Source organism: Desmodus rotundus, chromosome 3 (genome assembly GCF_022682495.2).
Source record: "Desmodus rotundus isolate HL8 chromosome 3, HLdesRot8A.1, whole genome shotgun sequence".
In the NCBI taxonomy this organism is placed as follows: Eukaryota; Metazoa; Chordata; class Mammalia; order Chiroptera; family Phyllostomidae; genus Desmodus; species Desmodus rotundus.
Window position 1 is genome coordinate 194,034,810 of NC_071389.1, and position 13,487 is coordinate 194,048,296.

The 13,487-nt window shown below is 57.2% G+C and overlaps 1 protein-coding gene across 1 annotated transcript in view; it reads right to left on the bottom strand.

Annotated features, from left to right (window-relative positions):
• IL2RB (interleukin 2 receptor subunit beta) overlaps positions 1-8,611 on the bottom strand; it is a 28,840-nt gene extending 20,229 nt beyond the window's left edge. The window contains exon 1 of the mRNA XM_045187236.3: positions 8,488-8,611. The gene's annotated coding sequence lies outside the window, so the exon portion shown is untranslated. The remainder of the gene's footprint in view (positions 1-8,487) is intronic.
• Between the last annotated feature and the right edge of the window lie 4,876 nt (positions 8,612-13,487).

Genomic DNA, 13,487 nt, shown 5'->3' on the forward strand with positions numbered 1-13,487 from the left:
CCCATGTCTGGCACAAACTGTTCTGTTCACATAGAAAGTCGCTCCTTGTTCTGGTTCCTTGCTGGGATTGCTCCAGGGGACAAGCTGTCCCACTTTGCCAGGGCCTGAAGAGGTTTCTAGGACATAGGACTTTCCGTGCTAAAGCTGGGACAAAGCTGGTCACCCCATTGCCACCCCACTCTTTCCAGACTAACTTAGCTCCCTGATTTAAACCAGTCCTACCCCAATCTGCACCCCCAGCCGGACCAGATCCACGCATACACTGGTGACAGCTTCTCCTCACGACCTTCCGTGCATGTGTCTACACCAGGCACCCCCGGAGAACGGCGCCCGCATGAGATCCGTCCAGACGGCTCCAGAGCCTGGGAAATTACCCGACAGGAGGTGTCAAGAAGCAGAGGTGGAAGGAATAAAGGAAAAGCAGAAGCATCAAAGGTTCCCAAGCTCTAATACCCCAAAGTTGCCAGAAAAGTTGAAAACAACACTGGGAATAATGTATTTGAAGTTTGAAAGGTTTGCCACCAAAAGTGGTCTCGGAGGGCTTGTCCCCTTGCCGCTGTGCGTGCCACCACCGCCTCTCAGGGAGGCACTTCGACAGCAGCTGCCAGCGTCTCCAGCACATGCCTCACGTCCTGCACCATGACCCAGAGCCGTCCTGCAGAGAAATGCACGCCCGCGTGGGAGGTGCGTGTGCAAGGAATTCACGCAGCAGCAACAAGACCAGAGGCAGCCTCACTGAGCATGGACAGAGGACTGCTGGGCGGCAGGTTAAACTAGGGGTCATCCACCCGGCGACACAATGTAGCTGTGTCAAAAAAGGGAAAAATGGCGCCAAGGTCAGACGAAGTGTGTAGTGGGCCACCACTCGAGTAGGAGTGGGGGGGGTGAATGTGAGTGAGTGTGTGAATGTGAGAGTGTGTGTGCACGTGGAGGGGTTTGTAAGGCTGTGTGAGGTGCTTATGTGTGAGACTAAGCCTCACTGTGTGAGGGTATGCATGTGTGCACTTGGAAGGATGTGTGTGAGGGTGAGTAGGTCTGAGCACGCACGTGTGAGTGTGATGGGTATGGAGGTGAGCCTTCTGTGGATGAGGGTGTACGCGTGTGTGAGGGGGGTGTCTCGGTGTGTGGGTGTGCCGCACATTCATGTGTGAGTGTGAGTGTGTGCGCGGTGCGAGCGTGTCCGGGAACGGGCATGTATGTGCCCCGAGGAGCTCTGGACGAAACCCCTAAGGTCTGGCTGCAGTATTTCCCTTCAGGGAGGGGGGCTGGGAGGCCCAGGAGGCACAGGAGGGAGCCGAACTCTCCTGAATGACCTTCTGGGCTATTTGAGCTTCATTTCATCGGAACATAATGCCTACTTGAGGAAACAAATGAAATTAGAACCAAAATCAAAATAAAAAGTGTGGGACCCTTTGTGGGAGGTGGAGTGCCCCTCAGGGCTCTCTGAACACCAGCCCTCACCTGAAAATGTCCTTGAGTCCCCAGGCCAGTGGGACCAGGGAGCCCAGGGGGGGAAACATTTTGTCCCACATCACACCGACCCCTAAGCCCCCCGAGTCCATCCTGGCAGCCGAGCCAGGGTCCTGAACGAGGACAGTCAGGGAAGCTTCCCGGACCACCCGCCAGCTGCCACGGTCTCCTTTCCCGTGGGAAACAGGCAGAAAGGAATCTTTACTTTTTCTTACACTTAAGCAGGTTTCACCCAAGCTGTGATCTTTCTCAGAAACCAGTCTAGGTGTTACAGTGAGGAAAGACGATGTGTGATGTTTGCCCAGCGTCTGGGAGCGGTTCCTTTCTATCGAGCAGTTCTGCTTGCTTGGTTTTTTTTGCTTAAGGTTTTTATTTAAAAACCGGAAAGAAATTAAATGTCCCTCTTGGGTGGCTGTGTGTCTGGCTGCCGCCACCGCCTGTCCACAGTGTCTGCCTGGAGGAAAGCAAAAGATGGGGCCAGAAATCCACACCAGCTCTGGAATGACACCCCCAGTCAAGCCTAAATCTGGGGCCAGGGACCCTGGACCCCAGAGAACAGGGGACCTCGAACTCCCTTCTCAGCAACGACACCAGCGTCAGGCAGTGAGCAGGGGCCAGGTGGGCCAGCCCTGGGTCCCACCTGGCCCTGCATCATATAATGAGACAATAAAATCTTCCTCTGGTCCCTGCCTCTTGGCATCTTGGCATGCCAGTCCCACTGCCACCTCAAGAACCTAACTAAGGTGGCCTGAGAGAAGACACACACTTATATGGGGCAGATCCTAAAACAGGCCGCAGAGACCACGGGTCTCCTCCCCAGGGCACAGCAGCCGAAGCGGGCCTGAGGGGGGCGCTCAGGCCAATCGATGCAAAGCTTCGGGGTGTGCCAGGCCAGCCATGGGGGCTCCCGGAGAAGAGCCCCTTTGGGAGGCACTCAGGGAAGCATGTGGTGTGGGGACCCTGTTGCGGTTCCCGCGGTGCCTGCACTGGCAGCCCAGAGCCTTGCCCACCTGTGAGCTCACACAGGTGCAGCGCCAACTTTAAAAGAGATTCCCTTGACGCTGTTTCTGTGTTTGCAGGTTGGTGGGCACACTCCCAGGGCCGTCCCAACTGCACCGTGAAGGTGCCGTGGGCCAACGGCGCTCCTGGACAAGCAGCCGGTAACTGGCATCCACCTGACTCTGCTGGTCTCTGACATCAGTGGCTTTCCAGAAGGGGGGCAGCCTAGTCTCCCTCACAGTGGGTTCGGGCAGGAGCCCCCACTGCAGTACCATTGTGGGGGCGGGGCGGGAAGGGGGAACCAGGGCAAACTGGGGGCTCCATTTACAGGAGAAATGGCAGAAGACTGACAGAAAATCCTGAAGTTTCAAGAAAAGCAGAACACTGAGATACTTTTAAATGTGAAATTCTCTCATTGAAAATACTGGTCACTAATTCTAACTTAAACACACAACAAAACCCCACCACGGGCCTGCCAGCCCCCCACATTGTGAGGAGGGGCTGCTTTCAGAGGGAGGGTGGCACTGAGGGCCAGGGCGGACGAAGGACCGTCAATCAAGGATGTTTCTGGCCAGATATTTATCTCATGCTGTGGTCACACAGCAGCCTTGCGAACCTTTCCTGTGTTTTGGGTGTTGACTTCGTTAGGAATTGACGTGTCTCAAGCAACAAGCAAAAACTGGACTTTCCCAGCCTCCCTTGTAGCACGTGACCAGGCTCACCCAATCAGAAGCCTCTGCTGCAGACAGCCCTCGGTGTGAGAAAGAGAAGCAAGTAAGGAGGCAGAGAATTCCAGGGGGGGTGGCTTCAGAACATCACATCGCAGATGCTGCCTGGTTTCCCAGGCTTGCCAGAGATTCCCGCACTTCAGCGCGTCCTGAATAAACTCCTCTTGTAAGCAAAGTAGCCAGGCTGGGTTCTATGGTTTGCAGCTGAAACCCCTGACAGGCACAGGGGCCTCTGGCCGGCAGGGAGGAGCAGCAACCTAGTGCACAGGTTGACGCTTGGGTCACCTCTACTTTCCAGCACCTCACCCCCGCTCTACCCTTCTGCCACCGCTGACCAGCCTGGTGATGAGGGTGGCACTGAGCAACGGGACAGCAAGAGCGTGTGCTGTCCCCGCGGTCGTCCCTCTGCTGGGGCCCTTGGAACAGGGTCTGTGTTGTCACACAGGCCCGGTCGCCAGCCTCAGACCTCAGGCAGTACAGGAGGCTCCCAGACCAAGCCTGGTGCACTCTCAAAAGGGGGTCACAAGTGGATGTCCTCCTGGCCGGGCATGGGGACAAAGGCCTGACTTCTGCCACCTTGAATCTGACTCGATGCCTGGCTCCCATTTTGAGTGCTGGTGAATAGAGAGACAGGCTTCCCAGAGCTCTCAGAACTGGCGGGGCCCCCCGTGTTTGGTGGGTGGCTGGTTTCACTTTCAGAGTGAGTTAGACACAGCCCCGTGTGAGTCCTCCCACTGCATACCCACCACCGCTGGGCTGAACCAGGTCAGGGTGCACTCTGTTTACCAAATCCTGGTTCTTTTCTGCAGGGCGACCCCTTCCAGCCCTCCCACCTGCCCAGTTTCTATGTGCTTCCTCACACTCTGCCCAGCAGTCAAACCACGGACACCCCACCCCCAACACCTGGCCATAGACGGGAACACTCATTTCTTCCCTTCAGTTTTTCTGCGTTTCGGTCCCACTGCCCCTCTCAGGCCCCAGGCTCCTCCCAGGGGACACGAGCCCCGGATGGGAGTCTAGAGACTTGGGTGTCAGTCCCAGCAGGGCCACCAGCTCAGCAGTCCCATTTCCCTCCCTGCAGTAATCACTGTGCAGGGGCTACAGACCACAGGAAAGGCCTATGAAGAAGTCGAGCTGAACAGAACTAGCTAGAAGGATCTGGAGAGGCCCACAGGTTCTGGAGACAGATGCAGATGGGACCTCAGGGGGCACAGACTCCAGGCCAGCTGCGAGGGCCCAGCTGCAAAGATCCCTTCAAGGTGCCCATCTCCAGCTGTTTCCTGGCTTTATTCCACTAGAATTCCGAGTCTCGTTGGCTACGATGGGGTAGAAAGCCCTCCCCACCCCCTGGCTGGCTAGAGAAGACAGGGCACTTGGACTGAAGCTCGGCCAAGATCTCACCTCTTACAGAAAGGTAGATCTCCAAAGAGAAAGGGGTGTGGCGGCCAGAAACAGAAGGCCAGAGGATGCCCAGCAAGCCAGAGCCGGAGAGGCCAGGCCTCCCTGTTTGGGCCCAAGATCCTGAAAGTTCTTCCAGGAAGTGTGTCCTCTGATGTCAAGCATCCGACCTCGGCACCCTGCTCCTTCAGAGGAGGAGGGGTCCTTCTCAGCCCTCAGGGGGGCTCCTGGCATGAGGAGGCCTTGAACTGCCCCTCTGTTTAGGAGGGAACCAGACAAGGGGAGGGCTGCCACCTGAGTGGAATAGAGGGCAAGTTCACATCCACCCCCAACGTGGGGCTTGAACCAGTGACCTTGATCTCACGGGCCTCCCAGAGCTCATGAGCCAACCCGAAAGCAGCAGAGGGTGAAGAGTCCCAGGCTGTGTCACCTCTCTTGGGGCAGAGCCGGAGGAACACTGTGACTGGCTTACTTCTCGGGGCCAGAGCTGCTCTCCGGGAAATGACCTCAAACTGGAGCTCAGGCCACAACCCGCTGCACCTGCCCGAAGGCTCTTGCTCACTCCCAACTGAGGGAGGCGATTTGGGGCTCCCAGACCACTCCCCATAGGTCACCAGATGGGACTCCTCGAAACAAGCCCGGGAGGTGGAAGTGACCGTGGGACAGGGGTGCGCAGGGAGAGGGAGTGCGTGAGGGCAGAGCTGAGACACTGGGCCACCCAGCTTCCCCAGCACGGTTCTCTCTCGACACCAGGCACTCAGCCCCTCCACTCCCCACCCCCACCTCCTTGACAGAACTCGAAAGAGCCTCAGCCGCAACCCAGCCACACCCCAGCCCCAGCCTGGGCTCAGGGACCACACGAGGCTGGCCAGCGCACCGGTGGCTGGAGGGGACGGAACGGGACATTTCAATCAGGAGGATGTGGTCCAGGCCTGTGGTCCCAGCCCAGAAGTGCTACTGGAACTCTGGCTGAAGTCACCTGTGCCTTTCCTGCAGGAAACAGGGGGCGGCAAGAGCGGAGGGGGCGGGGGAAGCTATGAGGTGTGTGGTTTCAGCTGTGAAACTCACACCACAGCAAGCCCGGACACTTGCTACAAGGGGGCTTCTGAGCCACCCCTTGCCACCAGCCCTCTTCCTGTTTCCTTCTCAGCTCTCCCAAAATCACCCTTGGCCTGCCCCCAACACCTGTCCCTCCTTAGGGCCCAGAGCACCAAGGAGGTTCAGACAGCCCACCTCAGAGACATCAAAGGCCACAGCACCATCAGGGCTCCAGAGAGCAAAACATCGTGAAGGATGGAGAGGGTGGAAAGTTCTAGAAGCCATAGCCTTCCCTGAGAGATGCCAGGTAACATCAGCTAGCAACGCTGCCCCCAGCCCTCACTATGCACCAGGCCCTCTTCTAAGCACCTGACCCCTATGGGCTCCCCACCGGCCAGGCGAAGGCCCAGCAGCATCAGCCTCCCCCGGAGCTCATCGGAAGTGCAGCATCTCAGCTACAGAATCTGCGTTTCAACCAGTTCAGCAGGCGATTTGTGCGCACAAGGAAGTTGGAGAAGCCTCATATTCACTCATTTAATCCTGGCAGCAATGCTTTCCGCTCGGTACCCTTACTCTATTCTACAGAAGGAGAAATGAAGGCGCAGAAAGGTTCCGTATCTTGATTGAGCTCACTCAGGTGGTAAGCACCAGGGCTGGGAAGTGAACCCAGGCCATCTGGCTCCAAAAGACAGGCTCCTAACTGCTGGGCTGCTGCTGCGTCTGCAATGAGAGAGCTGCAGGAATCGGGGGCACTCCTGGCCATTCTGGCCTGTCCTGGCTGAGCTGGCCTTCCAGAACCCACTCTGGCCTTCCTTCCATTTCCCTGACCTCCCACCTTTCCGGGAGTAGTCTGAGTCCCGCTTCCCCAGGCATGGGAGGTAAGAACACCTAGTGGTCAGCACGGAGCATTTGTCAGGTGCAGTATCAGCTCTGGCGGCTCAGAGGACAGCTGACAGTCGTCAAGGCGCAGCCCACACTCTGGGGGTCCAGGCCCCTTGGAGGAAACAGGAAGTGGCACACGTGTGAGCGCTGTGGTGATAGCTCGCGTTTGGGTAAGGTGCTCAGACACTCCCTGGGCAGTTGCCTCTGCAGAGCAGGCTTCTTGGAGGAGGAGGCTTTGGGCCAGACCTTGAAGGATGGACCATGGCTAACACAGGGCAAGGGTCAGAGACCAGCCTGAGCCAAGGGGCAGAGGCCCCGTGGACACAGGTGTTAAAGAGGCCTGTGTAGCCTAAGCAGACACCTGGAACTTTAAACATCCCCGAGTCCAATCCTCACCCGATGCCCAGCTCCCTTCCACAGCATCTCACTCAGAGTGCTGGCCTCCCTTGGATTCACCCTGTGACAGGGAGATCACTCCCCCCCGCCCCGAGGAGCGAGCCCATTCCGGCACTGGTGGACACACAGGTGTGCCCAGCTGCTGACTGAGGGGTAAGGGACGCTTCACACGCCCAAGGTCTCTGCTGTCTTGGACGGGTCCCCACTCCCTTAGGCCCTTGAAGCCCTGGCTCCCGGAAATGCCAATGTTACTCAGAGTATATCTGCAGGGCACCTGCATGGCCAGGTCTCCCCACCCGCAGCAGCCACGGCAGGGGAGCCTCCATTGCACTGCAGGGACAGCACTAAAAGGGCCCCTAAGCATCTGAGACCCTGGCGTCCAGAGGAACCCCAAGGCTGCCGTGTCCACACACAGCGGTGTGCCCCTCCGGGTGGCGGGCTCCTTTGAAGGCGCTGAGCACACATGTGTTATGAATGGAGGCTGCCCCGCACCTCGGGCCCGTGGCTTGTTAGTCCCCACTGAAACCACGTGCGCTCCTTTACCGCAATTCCCAGGGCAGAGACGAGGACACCCTGGGGGGGGGCGAGTCCGGCTGACCTGGCGGAGCTCTGTGCACCACACACAGGATCCCTCCGTCTCCCCCTCCCGTCCCCTCCTCCTCACCACCCACCTCCTTGACGCCAGCCTCAGGACTCGACCCACAAAAGATGGTTGATAGTTGCTTTAAGGATACCGTACTTGAGCTGAAGAGAGACAAGGCACAGTGACATGTGGGCCCAGAAGTTGCCACCAGAGGGCGGTGCTGGCCTCTCCACTGCCTCCGCACAGGACCTATTCTGCAGGAGGTAGATGAGGCCTGGACAAGGAGAGCAGCCCAAATGGGAAGCAGCACCTTCTCCTCCCTGGGAGCTCCAGGGGCCCGTGTGGCAAGGTCGGGGAGCAGGGGCAGGGGGGGGGAGGCAGGGACTCTGTTCCAGGAAGAAAATGTGAGGGGAGCCCAAGAAAGAAGAAAGTCAAAACCAGGGACTTCCAAGGGAGCTCAGGGGCTCTCAAGTCCATCTCTTCTCCGCACAGAGGACAGGTCTGAGCTCAGAGGGGTGCAGCTATTAGGCTTAGGTCACACAGCGCGGTGGGGGCTTGAACTCTGACCTCCAGTCTTCCAAAAACCCTCATCCCACTTAACATCCAGGTAGAGCAGGGAACTTAACTCAGGTGATTCCTCATCTTCCTTTAGCTGGTGCCGGTCAAAAATGAGTTTACCCCCTTCTCCTGGCCATGACTGTTGAGGCTTCTGAGACAGCTGCCGGCCCCAGCCCTCTGTTCTCCCACATCGCTTTCCCTTAGCGATGGCCATGGTGTCCACCCCTGCCCGCAGCCCCCACTCCCCTGGAGCGCTGAGGACTCGTAGTCCCACACCCCCAGTCCTGACCCATATCCTCCACCCTCCCTCCCCTCGTCTGTCCTTCACTCTGCCTCCCAAGCATCGTTGCCATGCCCTTGGCCCCAGCCATGGTCTCTCCAAATGAAAATCACCTAAGAGCATGTCCCCACAGGCAGGGTCCCTGCTGCACTTACGATACAACATCTCTTGCCTGCCCTGAAGGCCCAGGCCTGCAGTTCCTGCCCCTGGCTGCCTGTCAGCTCCTGGAAGGCTCCAGGCTCTTCCTGGCCTCAGTGTCTCCCCTGCTGCCACCTTGGCCTGTGCTCACTCTCTCAGAGCGGCCTGCCCTGGCCAGCCCCATCCCATCTAAAGGTGACGTGAGTCCGTTCAGTCTCACCGCCTGCCCTTCTCCCCCCATCATTTGCTGTCATTTGTAATTAGCTGGACTTTGGTGTCTGTCTTCCTGGCTGGACTGTGGCTCATCAAAGTCACAGGTCAAGTCCATGGAGCCCCATGGCTTCTCTAGCACCTAAAGCCATGTGTGGCTCAGGGTGGATGCTCAAACTGTATTCGTTGGGAGGATAGATGGAGGGATGGATGGACAGAAGGAAGGGCGGAAGAAAGGAAGGAAGCATGGGAGGGAGGGAGGGAGGTCTTGTTACTAGGACGGGGAGGTATCTATGCCTTCCTTCCTTCTTTCCACAGGGACTCGCCGAGTTCCTGCTGGCAGCCCCGCACGGGGCACTGGGGGAGTTACAGGGACATGTGGGAACTGAGGTCTGCCTAACTCAAGGAAGCTTCTCTTACTGTGGGGGCAGGGCAAATGCAAGCAATTAGGTAGCAGAGGAAGCAAGTCGGTACAGTGACCCTGGCCTGCGTTTTCAGGGCAGTCCTGGGTCAAGTGTAGGAATAAGTGCAAGCTACTGGATGAACCCTTTTAAGGCTTTATCTCAATAACGAGGTGGAAAAAATAATCTCTTAGACTATATAGGCAATTTGTTTTTAGAAAATGTGGTTCTAGCCCTGACTGGTGTGGCTCAGTGGATTGAGCACGGGCCTGCAAACTGAAAGGTCACCAGTTCGATTCCTAGTCAGAGCGCATGCCTGGGTTGCGGGCCAGGTCCCTGGTTGGGGGTGTGCAAGAGGCAACCAATCCATGTTTCTCTTGCATATCAATGTTTCTCTCCCTCTTTTTCTCCCTCCCTTCCCCTCTCTCTAACAATTAAAAAAAAAAAAAAAGAAAGAAAGGAAATGTGGTTTAAGGTTATAATGAGCTTAGAGACATAGAGTGGGCCACGGTCAACAAAACACACGCAGAGGACAAAACAAAACAAAACCACCACACCTGGGCCTTGCTTGGCTGGAGCATACGGGGAAGGCCTCCCCACACCCCCTGACATCCTCAAATTCCAGGACTCCTATTCATCCAGCCAACAAGCAGTGCCTTCTGCTTCCCAAATCCCAGAGGCAAGACCCAGGCTGGGCCCCCTGGGGCTGGGGCCTCCTGTGGAGCCATCAACCACCCTGGCCACCAGGGGGCAGGGTAGAGAGACAGGCCCCCGATGGGGTGGGGGATGGTGGTGGGGTGAGGGGGTGTCAGGGAAAGAGGAGGTCATCAGTGAGCTCCTGGGGACCACAGCCGAGTATCTCCTTCACAAGGCCCTGCCCCCACCAAGCCTGCTGGGACCCCTGGTGGGAGAGGGGCCTCAAAGACCCCGCTCTCCTGTGAATGGTGGTCGTGATGGTGGCAAATGCTCCAGGGAACATCCTTTCATCACCGAGGGCTGCAGTTTTCACGAAAGCCTTGTTCTGTAAAAATTAAAATGGCAACATTTGCCAGTTACTATGGTGCAGGTACTGCCACCATGGCCTATTCCAAGCCAACATCCTGCGTCTCTGAAGGCGGAGTTTGGAGCAGATGCAGGCAGTCGACCCTCGCCAGCCGGCGCCAGTGGCTCAGCGCACCCACTGGCGGAGGGTGTCGAGGCCCAAGGGTGCAAGCTCCCCATAAACTCCTGTAAGGGTCCTGCCCTCTCACAAGACCGGCCCAAAGAGCCTGAGGAGGTGTAGCATCCTCCAGTCATCCTCTGAGAAATAACAGCCCAGGGGTATGCCTCTTGGAAAGGCCTGGGTTTGAATCCTGGGTCCACCTCTGACCCGATGACCCGAAACTCCTTCTGCTGCTGCCCATTGGATAGACAGCAAAATCCCAGGTCCTGGGAACCTGGCACCTTCCTGCCTCCTGGCCCTTCGTTGGGTCCCTAGGAAATGCTGAGCAGGGTCCTTCCTCCAGGCCTGTGCCTGTGCTGACCCCTCCACCTCCGGGTCTCAGTTGACCCTCCTCTCCCTCCCTCACTTCCAAATTAGCTTCTCCCATGATGCCTTGAGAGCACTTACCCTGATCTGAAGTCCTGGTGGGATGAGCTGCATGGCATCTGTTTCCCCCACTGGACTCCCGGCCACGTGAGGGCAGGAACCGGACCGTGTGGGCGTCTTGCTCACTGCTTTGCCCTGGGCCTAGCTCAGAGCAGAGCCTGTGTAACGGGTGTCAGTCCGCACATGATACTTGCAGGGAATTCTCCAGTCTCTTGGCACCTGACAGTTTCTTCTCCTACGACACGAGTGAAGTGTCTCCTTGTGATAATATTGGGCACACAAGAGAGCCTGCTGCATGCCAGTCTCTCACACATACTTACTTCTTAGTCCCCACAACAGTCCTGTGGGTAGATGCTGTTATCATCATCCCCTTTTCCAGGTGGAAACTGAGGACACAGAGAGGTCAGGTCGCCTGCCCTCCTTTACCTGGTTAGACGTGAACCCAGGCAGGGCCTCTCCAGAGGCCTCTGTTGAACTCAAGGAAGCTCCCCCAGCAGGCGTGGGGCACCTGAGATTCAGAGGGGCCATCCTCTCTCCCCAAGGAGAACCCCAGAGAGGCAGTGGAGGTGCCGAGACAGCAACACCACGTGGTGGATCCAGGTGGATGGGGCTGGGCTCAGACAGCCCTCTGGGGGACACAGAATTTGTGAGGTGAGCACCTGGACAAAGGGACCTGCCACCCTCTGTGCCCCATGAGGGACGAGGGCCCGTAGGCTCTGCAGGAATGAGCATGGTTCTGCAGGTATGTGGGCGGAACCAGGAGCCCAGGGCAGGTGGGACATGGACACACTCAGCATGTCACGTGGACATGCTGCACCAGGTGACTCCTGCCCACTGGCACTTCAATGCGGCCCCCATCCCCAGAAATATGGCGGGAGAGGAACCTGGGAACCCCAGCTGGCCAAAGGCACATTTCTCTGACTTCAGCAGAAAGGAAGTGCCTAATAGAAGTTAAGTTGAGGCGTGGAGAAATAAAACAAGCTCTATTTCATGTACGTCTGTGTTTGTGATGTCAGTTCATTACCTCCTGCAGTGAAAGGCAGTCAGCCAGATGGCCACCTGCACCCCCACCCTGTGCTGCCACCCTGCAGAGGGTCCCCTGGCTCCTCTGTGTGCCTGGACCCCCATTACCACTTCCTCCCACCCACACCACCATCTCCAGGCTGCAGCACCAACCCCCTCCCCACCCTGCCCTTACAATCCCAGCTGCCCATCCTGCTGGGTTTGCCGGCCAGAGGCTCCCAGCCCTGTGGCTTGGCCCAGCTCGCTCCTGACTCGTGTAGTGGAAATCCCTCCTTCCTCTCTGGCTCCCGGCCACTTGCTGGCCCCGGCTCTCCCCCACTAGGCCCCGCCCATAATGTTCTTGCCATCTGTTTCTGGTTGTGTGGAGTTTCTGCCTGTGCTCTTCCCTTCCTCCAGAGGTACACGTGGCAGTATGTGGCTACTGGGAGGAGCCTGGGGCTGGTGGGAGGAGGGGGAGCAGGAGAGGGCAAGCCAGGTCTGGTTTCAACTTCTGGCCTTTGCTTCCTGCTGCTGCTCAGCACAGCCGTTGGTTTGACAAACGCCCATTTGAACACCCACTGTGTGCTATGTGCCTCCACCAAGAAGGCACGAAACACCGTCACGCTCCTCACTCGGAAAAAAAACGAGACACGCAGGGAGGAAGTGACAAGCTCAGGTCACACAAATGGGAAAATCACGTTTCCTGTCCTGAGCCAGGAGCTGTTTTAAAGAAATGTGGACCCAGGATCAGAAGCCCCTGGCCTGGCTCCAGAGCTCATTCACTGAAACTTGAGCACCTCTGAAAATGCTGGCCTTCTCACATGTGCCTTATGTGTTCCAGAACAATCAGTAGTAATTGCACCTTTTCTGCCCCATAGTTAGCCCAGAGGTTCTAATTTGAGGTTTTGAAAATATAATCATGGATATAGCCTTGAATACCCCCAAAGGCCTCAATGGGGCAGAAGTGGTAGATTTTAAATTCGAGGGACAGTTAAGGGACAGTGATGGGGGAATCTGAGAGGTCAGAGGAATTACCCAGCATCCTCCAGTCCTCGAGTCAATCAGGGACTTTCGGAGGCAGAGCTGGCCCAGGAGTCCGCCTCCTGCCCCCAGGCCTGCCCCCCTTCCACCGTTGGGGAAAAGCCTTGTAGGAACAGTACCACTTGGTAGATGCTTCACCCAAGCTGGGCCCCCACCCGGCTACTCTTCCCACCCCTCTGCTGGTAAATCTCTTGCTTGCTTTGGAGTCCAGTGGGGACAAGGCCCTCTCCCCCAGGATGACATTCACAATTCCGCCAGCTTCCAGGTATCATTCCACGTCCTCACCTGGACCACAGCCCAGCCTGCTAACTGCCTCCAGCCTCACCCTGTAGAACAGGGGTATCCAACTCATTTTCACCAGGGGCCACATCAGCCTTGCGGTTACCTTCAAAGGGTGGAAATAATTTTAAGACTGTATAAATGTAAGTACTCTTTAACTGTTAAGGAGTTGAAATTACATTCAGCCTTTTGAAGGCAACCAGGAGGCTGATGTGGCCCCCCGAGAAAATGAGTCTGACACCCCCGCTCTAGAACCCACACTCCACCTGACCACCAGAGTGACCTGCCTCTTAAATTGGCTCTACCTGGTGACTGCACTGCTCACAGCCCTCCAGCAGCGAGGAGCTCAAGTCCAGGTTTAGCCCGATATGTAAGGCCTTTCACAGCTACCTTTCCAGTCTCAACCCCCTCCAGCCCATGTAGCACAGCAGACGTTGAGCTGGTTCCACTAATTCCAGAGCTCACTTGCTGCCTGAGTGACTGAGGGGACTGGTTT